Source organism: Oryctolagus cuniculus, chromosome 4, assembly GCF_051225735.1.
Source record: "Oryctolagus cuniculus isolate XC-2025 breed Fujian yellow rabbit chromosome 4, ASM5122573v1, whole genome shotgun sequence".
Taxonomy (NCBI): domain Eukaryota; kingdom Metazoa; phylum Chordata; class Mammalia; order Lagomorpha; family Leporidae; genus Oryctolagus; species Oryctolagus cuniculus.
In genome coordinates, this window is record NC_142870.1 from 78,384,502 (window position 1) to 78,406,318 (window position 21,817).

At 46.3% G+C, this 21,817-nt stretch overlaps 1 long non-coding RNA gene across 2 annotated transcripts in view; it reads right to left on the reverse strand.

The window, feature by feature from the left end:
- Positions 1-3,093: 3,093 nt before the first annotated feature.
- Positions 3,094-21,817, reverse strand: part of LOC149127017 (uncharacterized) — a 31,167-nt gene continuing 12,443 nt past the window's right edge. Inside the window, exons 2-3 of one of the 2 annotated variants that reach the window (XR_016233137.1) lie at positions 11,547-11,586; positions 3,094-3,390 (exon numbers count right to left, since the gene is read on the reverse strand). This is a non-coding gene — a long non-coding RNA (uncharacterized LOC149127017). Of the gene's footprint in view, positions 3,391-10,592; positions 10,916-11,546; positions 11,587-21,817 lie in introns of those variants that run through there. The other variant, XR_016233138.1, reaches the window with a different exon arrangement.

The window sequence follows — 21,817 nt, forward strand, 5'->3', positions numbered from 1 at the left end:
TCAGTGTTTGTACTCTGGCTTGCTTGCAGACCAGCTATAATGACATGATAGGCCTCATCCCGGGCCAGCCTCCCCTGGAATTAATGACCTCCTGCCCCCCACCAGCTGCCCTGGGATTTATGGCCCAATGCTTCCTGCCAGTTCTTCCCTGTGCCATCTCCTTTGGGTGGCCTTCCTGCCACATAACCTATATAGCCTATACGTTTAAATGAACCAATGAACATGTTAGGTCCCAATACCTTGCCATGTAGAGAGTGAGAAGGTAACCTACATAGGAGATGACCTGCACCCTTGTAAGTGTGAGCCTATAAAAACCTCTCTTATGCAAACGAGGGGGCCTTTTGCCTGTGTGCAGCTAAATGGCTGTGTGTGGGTAGGGGGTCCCAGCCGGCTGGTAACAAATAAACCTCTGCTTTTGCATCTGTGACTGTGCCTTGTGCATTGGTTGGGAAATTCGGACACAACAGTTTCCCCAAGTTTTCATTATGGAAACCCTCGTGGTGCTCACCTCGGGCAGACATATTTCCATCTGCTGCTGGGAGAGGCATTGCTTGTCCCAGCCCTGATCCTTTTCCCGCCAGCACCTGTAACCTGTACCCTTGAGAATCCATGGGCTCAAGAGTCTCCAACACAATACCAAGGACTGAATAAGTTACAAAGAAGAGATTTACTTTGGATCACAAGGTCAAGTGGCTCCATCGGAGATGGCCTTCTTGCCTGCAGAGTTGCAAGGTGGCACAGGGCATTGCTTGGTGAGACGGGGAGCATGTGTGCATCTCTCCTGGTCTCCCTCCCTCTTCCTGTAAAACTGCGGTGCCCAATCACTGGCTCCCTACTCTGATGCTCTGAACTAATCCCAATCACCTCCCAAAGGCTCCACCACAGTCGGATTAAATTCTTGATGATGAGACTCCAACAGGGCTTGTGGAGGGCACATATCTCAGGCCATAGCAGCATGCAATCAAGTTTTGGAAAGAATGCTAAGGGGTGGGTGGGTCACAGAGTAGATAACAGGAAAGAAATTTAATTGAAAAGAAGGCAAAGGGAATTGAGGGAGGGAAAGAGTTTGTCGTTCATTTGTTTCTCTTGTGAAGTTACATAACTTCTTTGAACAAGGGGAGGAAAGGAGAGAGGAAAGGAAGGGAGGAGGAAACAAGGGCTTATTGGAGGCGTTGTAACTCTGATTTAAGAACTGAAAAGGCCAAGATTGTAGTGGATGAGACACAAGAAGCCATCCTGTGTGGCTTCATGAGCTAATTCGAGCGGGCTTCTCAACTGATTTGCTCTAGAGAGTGCTGATCCATTTCCCCCCACCCCCACTCCCACCCCGACCAATGGTAAGTGGCCAGTGTTAAGGCAAAGGTAAAACATTCAAAAAGTAATGGTTAAAGTTGGGTTCTTTGTTATGCATATGTAGTGAGTAAACTTTAAAGCAATTACTATGCAAGCAAAATATTCTTAGCATTGCTCAACCTGCCCTCTTTTCCACACCCATTATCCTCCCTCTCCTACCAGGACACCCCCAACCTCCACCCCCCGCAAGCCCCGATCTGGACCATGACCACAGTCCTGAGCAAGCAAGGCTCCCAGGATGTAAGCCTAAAGCAATTTCTCTTCTGAGGCTGCCCACCTCGGTCTAGCGTGGCGCTAGTTCTTCTGCCCCTAGTGGAAATACTGAGTATGGCAGGCCTCTTCTCCTTCCTCAGCTCAAGCTGAGAAGCATTGGGCCATAAATCCCAGGGCAGCTGGTGGGGGGCAGGAGGTCATAAATTCCAAGGGAGCATGGCCGGCAAGCAAGTAGCCAGAGTACAGAAGACTCCAACTCCTACACAATAGCCACTGGGAGGAAATGGTGCAAGGCAGACACACAAGAACACCCTGTGTTTTCCTGGGAGATTCAGCACTGCCACGTTGCCCCAGATGCGCGTGTATGATCGCCGGGACTAAGGCTCTCTCCTTGCCTCACTTTGCTCAGGCTCCTCTGAGACCTCTGCCAGACAAGGCCCAGCCTGGGGCTTCCTTCCCTGTCCTCATTAAGACAGTGTAGGGAAAACCGCCCACCCTCCGTGTCTGACCGCCCTCAAAGTCTTAACCCCCTGGTCTGCCTGCAGCAGCCAGAAACCCCTCATCCTTGCTGGGCTCTCATGATCGTTCACTCACTGGACCCCACCCTGCTCCTGTCCCTGTTGCAGACAGAGCTGAGCCCAGTTGGCAATGCCAGCTGCTGTGGTCCCTCTTCCTGTCCTCACGTCCCTCCCCCTCCCCGTCGCCTCATCCCTTCGAACAATTGTTGGGATACATTTTTCCTTTAACGCCCTCAAGATCACTTGCTGGGTCCACGGCACAAGCTCCTCCCGAACTCCTTCAGGATCTTAAAGTGGAGGCCGTGGCTCTTCCAGTTATAAAATCCTGAGAGAGAAAGCTTTGCCATCAGGGCAACCGAGAGGAGAGATGCTGGGGCTGACCCGAAACCTCCAATACCAATGGTTGAACTCTAGCGATTTTCCTGGCTCAACTCCCTGCTGTTTATTCAAGATTTTGCAGTTTCTTTTTTTTATTTTTAAGATTTATTTATTTATATGAAAGTCAGAGTTACACAGAGAGGAGAGGCAGAGAGAGAGAGAGAGAGAGAGAGAGAGACAGCGGTCTTCCATCCGTTGGTTCACTCCCTAGTTGACAGCAGCGGCCAGAGCTGCGCCGATCTGAAGCCAGGAGCCAGGAAATCCCTCCCACGTGGGTGCAGGGGCTCAAGGATTTGGGCCATCTTCTGCTGCTTTCCCAGGCCATAGCAGAGAGCTGGATCGGAAGGAGGAGCAGCTGGGACTCGAGCCGGAACCCATATGGGATGTTGGCACTGCAGGCGGTGGCTTTATCCACGATGCCACAGCACTGGCCCCAGTTTCTTTCTTCTTACCTGATTCTCCTAGTAAGTTATCTAAAATCACTGACTTGAAGCATTTCTCTTCTACTAACTGAAACCTCATAGTTTTCACTTCCTGCTAAACTAGATTTCCCCACCTGATCAATAACACTGCATCTAATGGTGTTGCCACTTCAGAAAAAAACACCAACAGAGAGACAAAGTGTATTGCTTTTAATTGCATTTTTCATTAGTTTTCTCAATACATGCAATCTGGGAAAAAATATTCATTTGAGGCCAAAAGAAAATTTTTGGATTAACATTAGCAGTTATAAAAATCATCATAACATTGGGCACTGAGTTAGTCTCTGGCCCAGAGACTCTCCTCTCAGTAATGTGTTGAGGTGTGACCTCGTCTGCAGGTCCATGGCATGGCCCACTTTGGGTCTGATTCAAGCAGATAACAGGCAAGGAGATGCATGCGACCCTCCTTCCTTTGAGGATTCTTTTACTGTACCTTGAAGTGACATCTGCAATATAAGATGCTGAGTTGAAGTGAACTGTAAGATCAATCACTTAGATTCTCTAATGACAGTAAAAGAAAGCTTTCAACTTCCTTAGCAAAACCAAACAGAACTAGCAAAGGAGACAGTCTGACTCAGGTCCATCAGACACACAAATCAGCACTGTACTCCAGAACCAAACTGTGGCTCCACTTGACTGTGCAGGAACATAATCTCTAAAATAAAATCCTTGGGTCCAGCGCTGTGGTGTAGCGGGTAAGTCTGCCGCCTGCGGTGCCGGCATCCCATATGGGCACCAGTTTGTGTCGTGGCTGCCCTCTTTTGATACAGCTCTCTGTGGGAGAGCAGTAGAAGATGCCCAAGTCCTTGGACTCCTGCACCCACGTGGGAGACCCGGAGGAAGCTCCTGGCTCCTGGTTTGGGATCGGCATAGCTCCGGCCATTGCAGCCATCTGGAGAGTGAACCAGCGGATGGAAGACCTCTCTCTCTCTGCCTCATCTCTCTCTCTCTCTCTCTGTAACTCTGCCTCTCAAATAAATAAATCTTAAAAATAAAATCAAATCCTTGCCTATTTTATCAAACTTTCTTGACTAGGGGCCAGCTAAGATTACTTTGACAGAATTCCAATGCAAAACAAACATAAAAGGTTACAGTGTAATAAAAGAATCTTGTAGGTAACCCAGAGTAGAATCTTTGTCCAATCACTGTGAAGGAGAGAAGAGTGCCCGCCCACAGCCTGAAGTTCCCACATCCTAACCCGAGAACCTGTCACTTCATTATGGCACATGGCAAGGGGGAGTTGGGCTGTGTGCAGAATTTCCACTGTCCAGCAGCTGGATTAAGGTGGGGGGGGGGGGCCGGCGCCGCGGCTCACTAGGCTAATCCTCCGCCTAGCGGCGCCGGCACACCGGGTTCTAGTCCCGGTCGGGGTGCCGGATTCTGTCCCGGTTGCCCCTCTTCCAGGCCAGCCCTCTGCTGTGGCCAGGGAGTGCAGTGGAGGATGGCCCAGGTGCTTGGGCCCTGCACCCCATGGGAGACCAGGAAAAGCACCTGGCTCCTGGCTCCTGCCATCGGATCAGCGCGGTGCGCCAGCCGCGGCGGCCATTGGAGGGTGAACCAACGGCAAAAGGAAGACCTTTCTCTCTGTCTCTCTCTCTCACTGTCCACTCTGCCTGTCATAAAAAAAAAAAAAAAAAAAAAAAAAAAAAAAAAAAAAGGTTGGGGGGGGGGGATACCCTCACTGTGCAAGTTTGCACTCACGAGGGGACAAGGGGTGGCCGGAGAGTCAGGTGCAGAGTGGGAGAGCTGCTGCCCATCTGCTGCTGCCCTGTGGAGGGAGGAGGCGACCGGAGGCCACACAAAGCGAGGGCCAGATTCCCCCTCGGGGGCTCCAGAGAAGAATGGAGCCCTGCCAGCCCCTGGACTGGAGCCCAGTAAGACTCATCTGCAACTGCTGACCTCCAGAACTACCAAATAATGAACACAGGTTGTTCCAAACCTGTCGGCGATGGCAATTTGTTTCAGAGGCAGCAGGAAGCCACTGAGTTACCGATTCTGAGTCTCCCCCTTCTGACAGGTGCACCAGGCTCCCCTGCTCTGCCTCTCTATGCTTCTGTCTTTCTGAACCACAAAGGAGTCAGTCAGAGCAGAAGATTCTGTGGGTTCAAACCACCACCACTTCTAGAAACCTGCCCGTGATAATCGGAATTTGTTGTCGTAAAATTACTTCGACAATATGCTCTTGGGATGGCATGACACTACAAAGAAAAATCTGAAAGCTCCAAAATCCTGACATCTTGTGGGGCAGCAGTCCTGGTCTCTTGGAGAAGTGAATCTCATCGTGTGTGTGTGTGTGTGTGTGTGTGGAGACACTGCACCTAATCTGACGCACACACCTCCAGTTTGGGAAATGTGAACGTAGGCTAGCTTTGGGATGAAATTAAGAAAAGCATCTTCAGTTTTCTTAGGAGTGAGAATGTGTTTATGTAGGAAATGTTCTTATTTTTAGAGGAGTCATGTTGTCACGATTTCTGCAAGTCCCATAAAAACACATAGATACAGATATTAGAATATGTGGCAAAATGTTAACATTTGTTGGACCCCAAAGGTAGTATAGGAGCACGTGTTGCACTATTTTTCTGAATATTTAGAAATTTTTTTAACAAAAGCTTGGGGAATTTGTTTTTAAAAGCCACTGACAAATCTTAACATTCTAATTAAAATCTAGGTACAGAATTTTCTTTCTAAAGCTACTTGTATCAACTCAGAGTCGCAGCAAGATAAATACCAGCCATGTAAAATAGTTTAAATAAGTTTCCAGTTAGAAAGCTGATGGGAAAAAGCGAGGTCATTCGATGAATCAGTGGAAAATTACTGCCCTCTCATTGAAGAAAGCCTGATTGGGGCAGTGGGGATTTTTGGTCTCAGCAGATCACAGATATTTTCATTTCTTGATTTTGCCAATAAAGGGATAAAAGTGAAACTCTGAAGATAATAAGTGGAAACTTATGGACAACCAAGAGAAGGCAAACACCAAAGCCCACATCCTACAACCAGTAGCTGAAGGAAATCACAAAAAGCATGTATTACCATGCTCAAGTGACAGAGCTGTGCCAGTCATTTCCTATTGACTCATTACAACACAGGAACACCAGAGAATTGAGAAGCAGTACTCTAGTCCATGAGGAGATGAGAACAGAAATAGAGATGGAAGGAAAGGTACTTTGATAGAACTTACCCGTTAGGCTTTAAAAATAAACATATGGCCAATACTGATTTCTATTTGCATTAAAATACTATTTAATAATATGGAGTTTGAGTTAAAACACAAATTAGTGTTTTAATGTTTATTTGAAAAATATATAGTTAAAAGCTACAATGGGATTCAAACACAAAATTATAATTTGATAACATGGCAGATGACATAGCCAAGATATCTGCTGCCACCTAGTGGAGCATAACTTAATTGCAAGAAAAGACTCAGGTGAGAGGCTGGGGAGATGATCCACTCCTGGAGAAATCTCTTCAGAGGTTTTTCTGTTTCTCCCCCAGAATCTCTATTTCTCATACTGTGCATGAAAAAATTAACTTCTCCCATTATGGTTACCAAATATAGCAATTTCTTGTTTTACCTTATTTCTTAAGATTTACTTATTTATTTGAAAGGCAGAGTTACAGAGAAAGACAGACAGAGAGAGGAAGAGAGAGAGGTCTTCCATCCACTGGTTCACTCCCCAAATGGCCACAATGGCCAGGGCTGGGCCAGGCTGCAGCCAAGAGCCAGGAGCCTCATTCAGTTCTCCCATGTGCGTGCAGGGGCCCAAGCAGCTGGGCATCTTCCGCTGCTTTCCCAGCCATGGACAGAGAGCTGGCTCAGAAATGAAGCAGCCAAGACTTCAGCTGGTGCCCATATGGGTGCCGGCGCTGCAGGCAGTGGCTTAACCTGATGTGCCACAATGCCGGCCCCTAAAAGTTAAATTCCAAATCCTGTTTAATGCTCACGTTCTTTCCTCCTCCCCATCACCAGGCGAACCTCGTCTGGAGAGACTCAGGGTGAGAAATGGCTCTGGTTTTTCACTTTACTCCTATTCTACTTATTCTGGGAGGTGGGAATGAAGACACATCTCTGACTCACCTGGCCCTCTTCTGTCCTCCCCTGGCTGCCTTAGCTTCTCTGGCTAAGACCACCTAGTCAGTGATCCCACACAGCAGGTGCACACACCCATAGCTATCATTCCCCAGCCTCCGATTCTGCAGCTAAGCAGTCAGAAACACCAAGGAAGACTCAGTGGTTCACTCGACTTCAAACCACCTGAAGAGTGAGCCTGAGGGCCCTAGGTCCCTTTCTGAACAGTTCTTCTGGGAAGTGAGCAGAGAAGTAAAAATTATAGGCAAAATAGAATAACGTGGCCATTAGGTCTGATATTTTAGCAAAAGACAAATTGGGGCAGGCATGTGGTGCAGTGGTTAAGTGGTCTCCTGGGATGCCAGCATCCAATGTTAGAGTGCTGGTCTGAGTCCCAGCTACTCCACTTCCAATTCAGCTTCCTGCGAAGTACATCCCAGAAGGAAGCAGATGGTGGTCAAAGTACTGGGGCCCTGCTACCCACGTGGGAGACCACGATGGAGTTCCTGGCTCCTAACTTTGGCCTCGCCCACACCCAGCCGGTGTGGCCATTTGAGGAGTGAACCAGGAGATGATAGATTGATAGATTCTCTCTCTCTCTCTCTCTCTCTGCCTTTCAAATAAATAGATCTTTTTTAAAAAGAATATAAAAGTTAATTGATATGGCCAGCGCCACAGCTCAATAGGCTAATCCTCCGCCTGTGGCGCTGGCACCCTGGGTTCTAGTCCCGGTCAGGGTGCCGGATTCTGTCCCGGTTGCCCCTCTTCCAGGCCAGCTCTCTGCTGTGGCCCAGGAAGGCAGTGGCATGGGAGACCAGGAGAAGCACCTGGCTCCTGGCTTCGGATCAGCGCAGTGCGCTGGCCGCAGTGCACCAGCTGCAGCGGCCATTTGTGGGGTGAACCAACGGTAAAGGAAGACCTTTCTCTCTGTCTCTCTCTCTCACTGTCCACTCTGTCCAAAAAAAAAAAGTTAATTGTAATAAAATGTATAACCTCAGACTTAAAGCCAGCATCTCACCAAGGGCATAATAATGCATCTGCAAAATCTTAAAGAATCAATAATAAAACTAAGCAATAAATCCTCCGCCTTATTCGGATCTGGCTGAAAAGCCCATGAGAGTATTTCAGGCATGGAAAGCCAAGACACTCTGGCAAAAGATCTCTGTGAGTGAGATCTCAGTGGAAAGAACAGGTCTTCAAAGAAGGAGGTACCTTTCTCTGAAGGGAGGAGAGAACCTCCACTTTGACTATGACCTTGTCTAAACAAGATAAAAATCGGAGAATTCAGAGGGCTTCCATAGCCTTGGAAACTCATGACTGGAGCATAGGGTGATTACTGATGCCATAGACAGGAGTGTCAATTGGTAAAGTCAACAACAGGAGTCACTGTGCACTTACTCCTCATGTAGGATCTCTGTCCTTAATGTGCTGTGCATTGAGATTTAATGCTATAACGAGTACTCAAACAATATATTTCACTTTGTGTTTCTATGGGGGTGCAAACTGTTGAAATCTTTACTTAATGCATACTAAACTGATCCTCTGTAAAAAAAAAAAAAAAAAAAGAAAAGAAACTATCAACTCCCAACTTGACTCTCACTGGGATTAAACATGACAATAGGTCTGATCTGATTTCATCATCATTAAAAAAAAATCATCTATTATTTTTCACTTTATGTTTCTGTGTGGGAACAAACTGTTGAAATCCTTACTTAAGGTATACTAAGCTGATCTTCTGTATATTAAGATAATCGAAAATGAATCTTGATGTGAATGGAAGGGGAGAGGGAGTGGGAAAGGGGAGGGTTGTGGGTGGGAGGGACGGTATGGGGGGAAGCCATAGTAATCCATTATTCGTACTTTGGAAACGTATATTCATTAAATAAAAGTTAAAAAAAAAAAAAAAGAAAAAAAAAATCCTCCGTCTTGCAGCGCCGGCACACCGAGTTCTAGTCCCAATCGGGGCATCGGATTCTGTCCCGGTTGCCCCCCTTCCAGGCCAGCTCTCTGCTATGGCCTGGGAGTGCAGTGGGGGATGGCCAAGTGCTTGGGCCCTGCACCCCATGGGAGACCAGGAGAAGTACCTGGCTCCTGCCATTGGATTAGCGTGGTACACCGGCCGCAGCGCACTGGCCGCAGCGGCCACTGGAGGGTGAACCAACGGCAAAGGAAGACCTTTCTCTCTGTCTCTCTCTCTCACTGTCCACTCTGCCTGTCAAAAAAATAAAAAAAATGTGGGGAGCAACTCAGACTAGACTGTTACTGGAATTAAGACTTATTCTATGCATCTGCTCTCCCACAATATGGCGCTGGGAGAGGAGGAAACAGCTTCTACACAGCTGCCTCCAGTTCAACCAATAAACAGCAGGACCTGCTCCTGATTGGAGGAGAGCAGCGTACTCGGCATGTGGGTAGCAGAGTTGGGATTGGTGGAAGAGGACTATAAAGGAGGAGAGAGACAACATGCACCAGGAACATCTATCTGAAGGAACACCTGTGCAGCCCCCGAGAGAGCCGGCCGGCGGTGTGCCGCTCCCCCACGGAAGTGGGGAAAGTGGCAGGGGGAACCGCCCTTCCACAGAGGTGGAAGGGTCGGTAGCCAACCCGGGAAGAACCAGCAGCAAACCCGGGGAGGGCCGAGCAGACGAAAGAACAATGCAGGGTCCTGTGTCGTTCCTCCACGAAGAGGGGGAGCGACATAATGGTGCCGTGACTCGGATATGAAGCCTAGGCAGGGTTTAGTGTCGTTCCTCCATGAAGAGGGGGAGCGACAACAAAACACAACAACAAAAAAAAAACTAAGCAATAAAAATTTCTAAAATTAGCAGGATTTAAAATTAACACACAGAAAATCCATAGCCTCTTGAGACACCAGCAGTAACCCACTGAAAGATGTAATTGAGAAGAGAGCTGTATTTACAATAGTGACACAGAGATGAATTCTACAGAATAAACAACAAAAAATGTGCAAAATTGAAATGAGAGAAAATGTAAAACACTTCTGAAATACTAAAAAACAGAGGGGCAAATGGGAAGGCGCTTCACATTCTTTTTTTTTCAGTTTTGTTTGTATATTTGAAAGGTAGAGCAATCAGGACAAAGAGAGGGACAGGGAGCGAGACCTTCAGGCCCACCCCCCAAATGCCCACAACAGCTGGGGCTGGGTTAGGTTGAAGCCAGGAGCCAAGAGTTCCATCTGAGGCCCCCATGTAGGTGACAGGAACCCAAGTACTTGGACCATCATCCACTGCTTTCCAAGTGCATTAGCAGGAAGCTGGATCAGAAGTGGAGATGGAACTCAACCCCACAGATAAGCCCAAGCAGTGGCTTAACCTGCTGTGCCATGATGCCTACCAATCATGTTCTTGAATAGAATTATTCACATTAAAAAGATGTTTGTTTTTCCAAGCTATTATTTATTTTAAGATTCTCCATAACTATACCAGCAAGCTTTCATTGGAACCAGATAATTTGATTAGATTAAAGTACATATGGAAAAAGAAATACGCCAGGATAACTTTTCTTTTTTAAAAAAATATTATTTATTTGAAAGGTAAAGTTATTTGAAAGGTAAAGTGAGGGAGAGACAGAGAGAGAGAGAGAGAAAGGGAGAGAGAGATTGAAAGAGAGAGATCTTCCATCCGCTGGTTCACTCCCCAAATGGCCACAATGGCCTGGGCTGGGCCAATCAGAAGCCAGGAGTCAAGAGCTTTCTTCTTAGTCTCCCATGTGTATACAGGGGTCCAAGCACTTGGGCCACCTTCTGCTGCTTTCCCAGGTCATTAGCAGGGAGCCAGATCAGAAGTGGAGCAGCCAGAACTCAAATCAGCGCCCATATGGGATGCCAGCATTGCAGGCAGTTGCTCAACTCAGGACACCACAACACCAGCCCCAGAATAACTTTTCTAAAGAAACACAAAATAAAAAGAGCAATAAAGGAAGCATATCACTACTAGATGTTAAAATATATTATAGAATCTGTATGATGAAAGTTTGGTACAGCATGTGAATAGACAGAATGGGTAACACAATAAAAAGTCCAGAGCAAAGCCATGTGAATTTAGAAAACCAAAAAATCATAGAGTATTAAAAAAAAATCAGTGGGGCAAGTATGAATGCCTACGATGTGGTCTGAGGGCTGGCGCTGTGGCGTATGGATAAAGCCTCTGTCTGCAGCACTGGCATCCCATATAGGTGCCAGTTGGAGTCCTGGCTGCTCCACTTCCAGTCCAGCTCCCTACTAACGCGCCTGGGAAAACAGCAGAAGATGGCCCAAGTGCTTGGGCCCCTGCACCCATGTGGAAGACTCAGATGAAGCTTGGCTTCTCTCTTTGGCCTGGTCTAGTCCCAGCTGTTGCAGCCATTTGGGGAGTGAACCAGGTGATAGAAGACCTCTCTCTCTCTCTCTCTGTCTCTCCCTCTTTCAGCCTGTTACTCTGCTTTCCAAATAAATTAATTAACTAAAAAAAAAAAAAAAGATATGGTCTGAGGACAACTTGAAAGCCATTTAGAGAAAGATTTAAAGTGGATCCTTACCTCAAACTATGCAAGAATAAACTCCCATTGGATCAAAGACCTAAATGTGAAAAAAAAACACATATTAGAAGAAATCAGTGGTAATTCCTTTATATCCTAAATGTGAGGGAAGGCTTTCTTTTTTTTTTTCAACTTTTATTTAATAAATATAAATTTCCAAAGTACAACTTTTGGATTATAGCGGCTTTTCCTCCCATAACCTCCCTCCCACCCGAAACCATCCCACCTCCCACTCCCTCTCCCATCCCATTCTTCATCAAGATTCATTTTCAATTATCTTTATATATAGAAGATCAACTTAGTATATACTAAGTAAAGATTTCAACAGTTTGCACCCACACAGACACACAAAGTATAAAGTACTGTTTGAGTACTAGTTTTACCATTAATTCACATAGTACAACACATTAAGGACAGAGATCCTACATGGGGAGAAAGTGCACAGTGACTCCTGTTGTTGATTTAACAATTGACACTCTTATTTTTATTTATGACATCAGTAATCACCCTAGGCTCTTGTCATGAGCTGCCAAGGCTATGGAAGCCTCTTGAGTTCGTCAACTCTGATCTTATTTAGACAAGGTCAATCTTATTTAGACAAGACCATAGTCAAAGTGGAAGTTCTCTCCTCCCTTCAGAGAAACGTACCTCCTTCTTTGATGGCCCTTTCTTTCTGCTGGGATCTCACTCACAAAGCTCTTTGATTTAGGGTTTTGTTTTGTTGTTGTTGTTTGTTTTGTTTTGTTTTGTTTTGTTTTGCCACAGCGTCTTGGCTTTCCATGCCTGAGAAACTCTCATGGGCTTTTTAGCCAGATTTGAATGCCTTAAGGGCTGATTCTGAGGCCTGAGTGCTATTTAGGGCATTCGTCATTCTATGAGTCTGCTGTGTAGAGAGAAGGCTTTCTGATCATGACTCCAAACCCAGATTCAGTAAGAGAAAATTCAGAAAATAAATTTGACAGTGTAAAAAATTAAAAAAAAAAAATTGTCACATGATAAAAAAAGAATGCCAAAAGGAAAGCCAGATGACGAATCACTAACTGAGAGATTAATACGTGTAACATAGATCATAGATAAGGGATAGTATGCCTAGTATAAGAATTATTTTTAGGGGCTGGTGTTGTGGTACAGCAGGTTAAGCTACCACCTGCACTGCCAGCATCCCATATGGCTACCAGTTCAAGTCTCAGCTGCTCCCCTTCCAACCCAGCTCCCTGCTAATGTGCCTGGAAAAGCCAAAGAAGGTGACCCAAGAGCTTGGGCCCCTGCCACCTGCATGGGAGACCTGGATGAAGCTCCTGGCTCCTGGCTTCAGCCTGGCCCTGCCCAGGCCATTGTGGCTATTTGGGGAGTGAATCAGGCAATGGAAGCTCTCCTTCTCTAGCTCTCTCTCCTTCTCTCTCTTTAACTCTATCTTTCAAATAAATAAATATTTTTTTTCTGTAATTGTTTTTAGAAATCAAAGGAAATGGGGCTAGCCTTGTGGCCTAACAGGTTAAGCTGCCGCCTGTGATATCAGCATCCCATTTGGTCACTGGTTGAGTCCCAGCTGCTCCACCTCTGATCCAGCTCCCTGCTAATGCACCTGGGAAAGCAGTGGAAGATGGCCCGAGTCCTTGGGCCTCTGCGCTCATGAGGGAGACCCAGATGAAGCTCCTGGCTCCTGGCTTCCATGTGGGCCAGTGCTAGCAACTGCAACCATTTGGGAAGTGAACTAACAGATAGAAGTTTGCTCGCTCTCTCTCGCTCTCTCTCTCTCTCCTCCTCTCTCTGTAACTCTGCCTTTGAAATAAATAAACAAGTCTTTTTAAAAAAGGAAAAGAAATCAATGGAAACAAAAATCAATGACTCAAAAATGAACAAAAGGGGGCAGCATTGTGGTGCAGCAGGTGAGGCCACCACTTGCAATGCTGGAACTCCAAATCCAAGTCCCAGCTGCTCTGCTTCTGATCCAGCCCCTGCTAATGCAATCGGGGAGGCAGTGGAAGATGGCCCAAGTACTTAGGTCCCCGCACCCATGTGAGAGGCCAAGGGTGCAGCTCCCAACTCCTGGCATCAGGACCAGACCTGAAAATCTCTGGCTTTCCCTCTCTCTGCCTTTCAAATAAATAGTTACAAAGAGAGAGAAGGAGGGACAGAGAAGAGAGAGATCTTCCATCTTCTGGTTCACTCCCCCAGATGGCTGCAACAACCAGGACTGGACCAGGCTGGAGCCAAGAGCCAGGAACCAGGAGCTTATTCCAGGTCTCCCACGTGGGTGCTGGGGCATATGGACTTGGGCCATCTTCGGTTGCTTTCCCAGGCCATAGCAGAGAGCTGGAACAGAAGTAGAGCAGGTCGACTGGGACAGGTGCCCGAATAGGATGCCTGCAGACCCTGGCTTTAACCTTTGCAATGCCACAGCGCTGCCCCTCCTCCTTTCTTTGTTTTAATGAACAAAAGCTATGAACTAACTCCCAATTCCCCATGACATGGTGGAGACGACCGCTGTGAAGGCAGTCAGGCTCCTGTCCTAATCATTATGAGCAGAGTTACAGAGGCCACCACGTGGCAGATAATTCACAGCAAGATGCCAGGGTGTTTGTTATCAAGTTTAAAATATCTCTGAGGGGCTGGTGCTGTGGAGTAGATTAAGCCTCCACCTGCGGTGCTGGCATTCCACAGGTCATATAGTGTCCTGGCTGCTCTTCTTCCAGCAGATGGAAGACCTCTTCTCTCTCTGTGGCTCTCTGTCTATAACTCTGCCTCTCAAACAAATTTAAATAACAAACGAAACACCTCTGAGAGAGGCCTTCCGAGAGGCAGGCATGCAGCTGCTGCAGCCCTGGGCCACTGGCCCCCCAGGGTGACCCCTGAGCCTGTGTGTCCTGGGACTGCACGCCTGTGGTTGGGGGGGGGGGCAGGTAGCTCACCGCAGCCTCCTGCCCCCACCTGGCCTTCCACGTGTGCTGCCCTTGTGAGCCGTACCTGTCTGCCCAACTCGGCTGAGGGGTGGGCTCCCAACTCTATCAGCAACAATGGAAGTTCGATGCCAAACAAGATTTGGTTGCCATCCTTCATGGTTGTACCCAATAAGACTTGAAAATGTTGCGTCTCCCTCTGACTTGCACACCTTCGTTTGGGTTGTGCATTTAGAAGGGGTGGAGAGACCGCTGCCAATCACTGTCAGCTGATGGGACTGTCAGCTTTTACCATGAGACGAACTATACTTAGAAGATTTAGATTATTTTTGAAAGCTTTTATTTAATAAATATAATTTTTTTAAAAAAATTAATTTATTTATTTGAAAGTCAGAGTTACACAGAGAGAGAAGCAGAGAGAGAGAGAGATCTTCCATCCACTGGTTCACTCTCCAGTTGGCCACAATGGCTGGAGGTATGCCAATCCGAAGCCAGGAGCCAGGAGCTTCTTCCGGGTCTCCACACTGGTGCAGGGGCCGAAGGATTTGGGCCATCTTCTACTGCTTTCCCAGGCCATAGCAGAGAGCTGGATTAGAAGTGGAGTAGCTGGGGCTCGAACTGGTGCCCATACGGGATGCCAGCACTGCAGGCTGCAGCTTTACCCACTATGCCACAGTGTTAGCCCCAATAAATATAAATTTCATAGGTACAGCTTTTGGGAATATAGCAGTTCTTCCCCCCATACCCACCTTCCCACCCCCATTTCTGTCTCACCTCCTACTCCCTCTCCCATCTCATTCTTCATTAAGATATATTTTTAATTATCTTTATATACAGAAGATCAACTCTATACTAAGTAAAGATTTCAACAGTTTGCACCCACACAGACACACAAAAAGAGTACAAAGTAATGTTTGAAGACAAGTTTGACCATTAATTCTCACAGTACAACTCATTAAGGACAGAGGTCCTACATGGGGAGAAAGTGCACAGAGACTCCTGTTGTTGCTTTAACAATTGATACTCTTATTTATGACTTCAGTAATCACCTGAGGCTCTTGTCATGAGCTGCCAAGGCTATGGAAGCCTCTTGAGTCCACAAACTCCGATCTTATTTAGACAGGGCAATAGTCAAAGTGGAAGTTCTCTCCTCCCTTCAGAGATAAGTACCTCCTTCTTTGATGGCCCCTTCTTTCCAATGGGATCTCACTCACAGAGATCTTTCAGATGGTCATTTTTTTGCCACAGTGTCTTGGCTTTCCATGCCTAAGAAATGCCTTAGGGCTGATTCTGAGGCCAGAGTGCTGTTTTGGGCGTCTGTCATTCTAGGAGTCTGCTGTGTGGCCTGCTTCCCAAGTTGGATCGTTCTCTCCCTTTTAATTCTATCTATTGTATTAGCAGACACTTGGTCTTATTTATGTGATCCTTTTGACACTTATTCCTATCTTTATGATCAATTATGCACTTAAAATGATCACTTTAACTAGTACAATGGCATTAGTACCAGAAGATTCAGATTTTGTAGAGAAGCTTTTGTCTACTGGGAAAAAATACAGGAGCAAGAGATGTCACCGATGACATACAGTTACCATCTTTGTAATATCCACATGACTACTGAGTTGAGGAACGAACACATTTATCCCTAGAATGAGATGGTAAATAAGAGCCATTTGTAGGGTGCCACTTGTTGCTGCACTGTTCTGCTTGGTGTAGTCTAATGAATAATGAGAGTTGATTAAACTTGAAATTTAAGGTCCATAGGTAAGTCATGATGCAGTATTTCTTTCAAGCTCTCTTATTTTAGTCTTTGAATTTTGCAGTATGCCACAAGCATAAAGTCTATAAAGTATTAATGATCTTGCTACCAAAACAAGAATTCCAGGAGACATTTGTTATCTCAGAAGTTTAAATACAATGTGCTCCTGCCACTGTTCTCCTGAGAGCTCAGCCTTTTCTTTCCCTGAGGAGCTTATGAAGGTGACCCATTTTCAACACAGAGTGGAAAATTACTGTTAGCTGACGTGACTTGTGGATGTAGCAAAACTCACAAGACAAGGAACCCGGAACTGAGTAGACAACTCCCAAAAGGAAACTAAAGTAGAAAAGGAAGGAAGAGGGTAACTCTTTAACTTAGTTGCCTGCCCAGGAAGATTACACTGCATAGAACTCAGACAATAAGGAACCAGGGAGGAACCTCCCTGCTAGGATATAAATTGCTTGCTGTAACTGCTCCAGGTGAGCCTGCTCATCAGACCCCCAATCTTGCAGGACTGAAAATAAACTCTTGTTTTCCCTGCATGTCCTGAATCTGAGTCCACCTATTGAGTGGACAAGTGAGGATATGATAAGATGGGAAATGATAATAATTCTTTTTCAAGATCCTTTATTATACAATTGACTTTATTTTCCGTGAAATGTCTCCATTTCTTCTTCTTTTTTTAATACATTTTATTTATTTATTTTAGAGGTAGAGTTAAAGACAGTGATAGGGAGAGACAGAGAGAAAGATCTTCCATTTGTTACCGGTGAATGGCAGGGTTCTTGTCTTCTTGCAAGAAAGAATTCAGGCATGAGACAGAGAATAGTAGAAAGTAAAATAGCAAAGTTTATTAGGGAAGGAACATCTGTAAGAACGGATGGGCACCTCTCCAGACAGAACCTGAGAGAGAGTGCCCAGTCGCTCAGACTGGGGGAGAGCTGAGTTACATGGTTGAGTGGAGAGATTACACCTGGGCAGACCAGGTGGGTGGCTCAGCAGAGAGGCAGAGGGCTGAGCACAAAGTTGAGGTTGAGGCTGGGGGTTTTTAAGGAGATGGGTCTTTGTCTTTGTCTTCACACATCTCCTCCTGAAACAAACGACTTTATGGATGTAAATAAAAAAAACCCTATCTGAGTTTTCTCCCTGAAGTTATCAGACGGGGGAAGCCTTGTTGGCGCCACCCTGAGTTAGAGGAAGGGTGAGCAAGACCCCCTGGAGAATTAGGATCCGGAGCAGGATATTCGAAATGCAGATACTGGGCTGCATCTGGGAGATTGTGGAAGATTTGTCAGGCAGAAGGGGCGAGGACCCCCACCTGGCAGGTTATCGGGTAGAAGCGGGCAGGGCAGGATGCAAATACTGGGCTGCCTCAGTATTCACATATGCAGATGCATGTGCTGGACATAGATGTGTTCTCTTTAGACCTTTGTCACACACACATAAGCTCATATCTGACTTCCTACCTAACACATCCATAGGTTCACTCTCTAAACGGCCACAATAGCTGGAGCCGAGCTGATCCTAAACCAGGAGCCAGGTCCCCCACACGGATACAGGGCCCAAGTGCTAGGGCCATCTTCTTCTGCTTTCCCAGGCCATGGCAGAGAGCTGGATCGGAAGAGGAGCAGCCAGGACTAGCACCAGTGCCCATATGGGATGCCGGCACTGCAGGCAGAGGATTAACCTACTGGTTAATGCCAGGCTTGAAATGCCTCCATTTCCATACTGATACAGACAATGATAAATACAAAAATAAAATAAAATAAAAACACCTGTGTGGAACACTCAAACTGAAAACAGTAGAATGAGTTAGAAAGTTGTGAGACTGTAATTACAGAGATATTTTTTAACAATCATTAATAATAATTAAAGCCTTGAGAATATATCCAAATTGTGTTTGCGAGTTTGCATTTGGGTTTCAAAATGACTAAGAAAGCTGGTGTGCTAGTCTTTGAAGAAGCAACTCTGTTTTTATTTCTAATATTTGACTAGACAACATTGTGATCTCTTTAGTCAATGATTCATTGTTAAGCAGTTAGAATTTTGGGTCCCCTCCAACCATGGGAACTTCTGATACTACGATAATTCCAAGTGGCAATTGGCCACTCGGTTGCAATAAACCCCAACTCCTGACTAGTGCCCGAATGGTAATGAGCATCCTACTGATGGACTCAGAACCTGATTTACAAAAACATTTCAGGCTGATCACAAGATCACATTTCAGGCTTCCACACGAAAGGTCGGCTAAATGCTTAATTAATCCTTTAAAAAGGCATTAGAACAACAACAAAAAAACATATCTAGCTTTGTCAAAAATACTTGTGGGTACACTCTAGAAAATTCTATGGAGCCGGTGCTGTGGCGTAGCAGGTAAAGCTGCCGCCTGCAGGGTTAATATGGGCGCCAGTGTGCAATACTTCCGATCCAGCTCTCTGCTATGGCCTAGGAAAGCAGTAGAAGATGACCTACGTCCTTGAGCACCTGCACCTGCATGGGAGACCCAGAAGAAGCTCCTGGCTCCTGGATTCTGATCAGCACAGCTCCAGTCATTTTGGCCATCTGGGGAGTGAACCAGCGGATGGAAGACACCTCTCTCTCTCTCTCTCTCTCTGCCTCTCTATAACTCTACCTTTCAAATAAATTAATTAAATAAATCTTTTTTAAAAAAAGACTAAGAAAATTATATGAGGAGAGACCTTTGGAACTACAAGGAGTCAGGGGAAGAAGAGAATCCCCTACTAGTACTACTCAGCCATCTAAACCTGGAAACTGTCACACTTACAGGACTTTGGTTTTTTGGCTAAACCTTTTTTTTTTTTTTTTTTTTTTTTGACAGACAGAGTGGATAGTGAGAGAGAGAGACAGAGAGAAAGGTCTTCCTTTTGCCGTTGGTTCACCCTCCAATGGCCACTGCGGCCAGTGCGCTGCAGCCGGCGCACCGCGCTGATCCGAAGGCAGGAGCCAGGTACTTATCCTGGTCTCCCATGGGGTGCAGGGTCCAAGCACCTGGGCCATCCTCCACTGCACTCCCTGGCCACAGCAGAGAGCTGGCCTGGAAGAGAGGCAACCGGGACAGAATCTGGCACCCCGACCGGGACTAGAACCTGGTGTGCCGGAGCCACAAGGCGGAGGATTAGCCTAGTGAGCCGCGGCGCCAGCCTTAAACCTTGATATAGATTAGCAGTCAGCAATTTTTTTCTCTAACGTGCCAGAGATAAATATTTTAAGTTTTGCAAGCCCTAGCTTGCCTGTTGCAACCACTCAATTCTGTCCTTGCAACACAAAAGTGGCAGTGAACAAAGCTTAAATGGATAAGAATAACTGTGTTCTAAAGGAACTTTATCTATAGACCCTTAAATCTGAATTTTGAAGTTTTCACGTGTCGTGAAATATAATACTTTTTAAAAAAATTTTTCCAACCATTTAGAAAGGTACAAGCCATTCGTAACTGGAAGCCTATTTCAAAATCAGGCAGCTAGGCTGGATTTGGCTCACCTGGGCTATAGTTTTCCAAACTCTGGGCTAGATGTTCTCCAAACCCCCTCCAGCCCTGGGTCTATGGTGCTTAACTGCTATTGATTAGCCATTTAGCTAACATGAGGCCTGAACTTTCTGTACACTTTCGTTCACCTTCTACAGCTTAAAGCTCTTTTTCAAGATTTGTTTACATACATCCTCATTAGAAAAGATTTAAAAGTCTTCACATCTATATAGCTCATATTAATTTAAAAAAAGATTTATTTATTTACAGAGAGAGAAGGAAGCAGAGAGAGAGAGAGAGAGAGAGGTCTTCCATTCGCTGGTTCACTCCCCAGATGGCCACAACGGCTAGAGCAGCACTGATCAGAAGCCAGGAGCCAGGAGCTTCTTCTAGGTCTCCCACGCAGATGCAGGGGCCCAAGGACTTGGGCCATCCTCTGCTGCTTCCATAGCAGAAAGTTGGATGGGAAGTAGAGCAACTGGGACTTGAACCGGCGCCCATATGGGATGCCGGCACTGCAGGCAGTGGCTTTCCTTGCTATGCCACAGCGCTGACCCCAGCTCATATTACTTTAAAAGCAGTTATCCTCCTTCCTCCAAATATGTATTTGGGTTTTCAAATTTTACCTATCCTTCTTCCCACCCCATCACCACAAACAGACTCCCAGAACTGTCCTCAGATTACACTTGTGTGGATGTAAAAATTCCCAGTTGGAAAGCCCCCAAAACTCTCCTTTTCCTTTCTGCTGTAACCGAGTATCAGTTTTGCATCAGTTGCCATCAATGAGGATGGCAAAGCAACTCACTTCCGGGAACCGCAAGTTCCAGGTGCAACCTCTATTTGACTTCCTCTTGGTCCTTGCTTTCTTCCAATGAGCAGAATCCAAAATGTGAGAACAGCAACTCACATGTTTGTCCTTCTCCCATCTTTGCTTAAGACCACGAGGTATCCACCCTTGAACCAAAATCTCATCAACTCAGTGACATACACTAGTTGTAACACCTCCAGGAAAAAAACCCTTGAGGATTGACACTGATGGACTCTCGGTACAAAACACCTCTAGACTGCAGGGAAGGGGGGGAGCTGGCAGCTTTCAGCCCCGTCCTTGGTGATCAGAACCGTTACAGGCAGGGATTAGAAAAGGCCCCAACTCTGTCAATAGGTCTTGCACTATGAAGGAGCCTGCGGGACACCAAACATTGCGTGTCTATAGCGAGCCAAGGGCCCCACTGGGTCACATCAGCTCTCCCATGAGCCACTGCAGCGTGTGAACTCAAGCCAAGACTCCCACAACTTTGAGACGGGTGAGGAGTAGAAGACCCTGAGTACCCGGGCGCAGCCTCCTCCTTGAAATTTCGCTTCCACCCTCCATCGCTCCAGACCATGGAAATCTCAGCGCCTCGTCACTTCCCTTCCTCTTTGCTGGAACAACATTACCCATTCAACTTCAGGCAGACACCTCACCTGCACTCTCTCCGTTCTCCAATTTAATCTCTTAGAAGCAGAAGTGGGGCCGGCGCGGCAGTGCAGCAGGGAGAGCAGCTGCCTGGGACACCCGCGTCGAGTATTGGAGAGCCTGGGTTTGAGTCCCGCCTCTGCTTCCAATCCAGCTTCTTGCTAATGCACACCCTGGGAAGCAGCCGGTGACAGCCCAAGGACTGGAGTCCCTGCCACCTACATGGGAGACCCTGATGGAGTTCCTGGTTCTTGCCTTTGTCCTGGCCTAGCCACGGCTACTGAGGATATTGGGTACTGTCCCTCAGCCTTTCATATAAATAAAAATGGGTAAATACACATTTATTAAAGGTCAGAACTCAAAAAGTCAGAAGACTTAACATGCAACATTCTCTCTTGAGACAAAGAGGACAGATTGTAAGAAGAATAAAAATACAGGGAAAAATCTGATATAATATCTGGCCACAGATTTTTCAGTATTTACATAGGTTCCCGGATGCCTTGCTTGCCCAATGTTGTATCTATCATCAACTCAGCTACTGAAAGAAACTGGAAAACTCACTTTCTACTCACAATTCCATTCTCCTCCATGGAGCATCTTTCTCTGCTGCAGCCTGTGTCTCCATATTTCAGTAACGTCACATGATAAAATCCTGTGCAACAGTCGGCGCTGCAG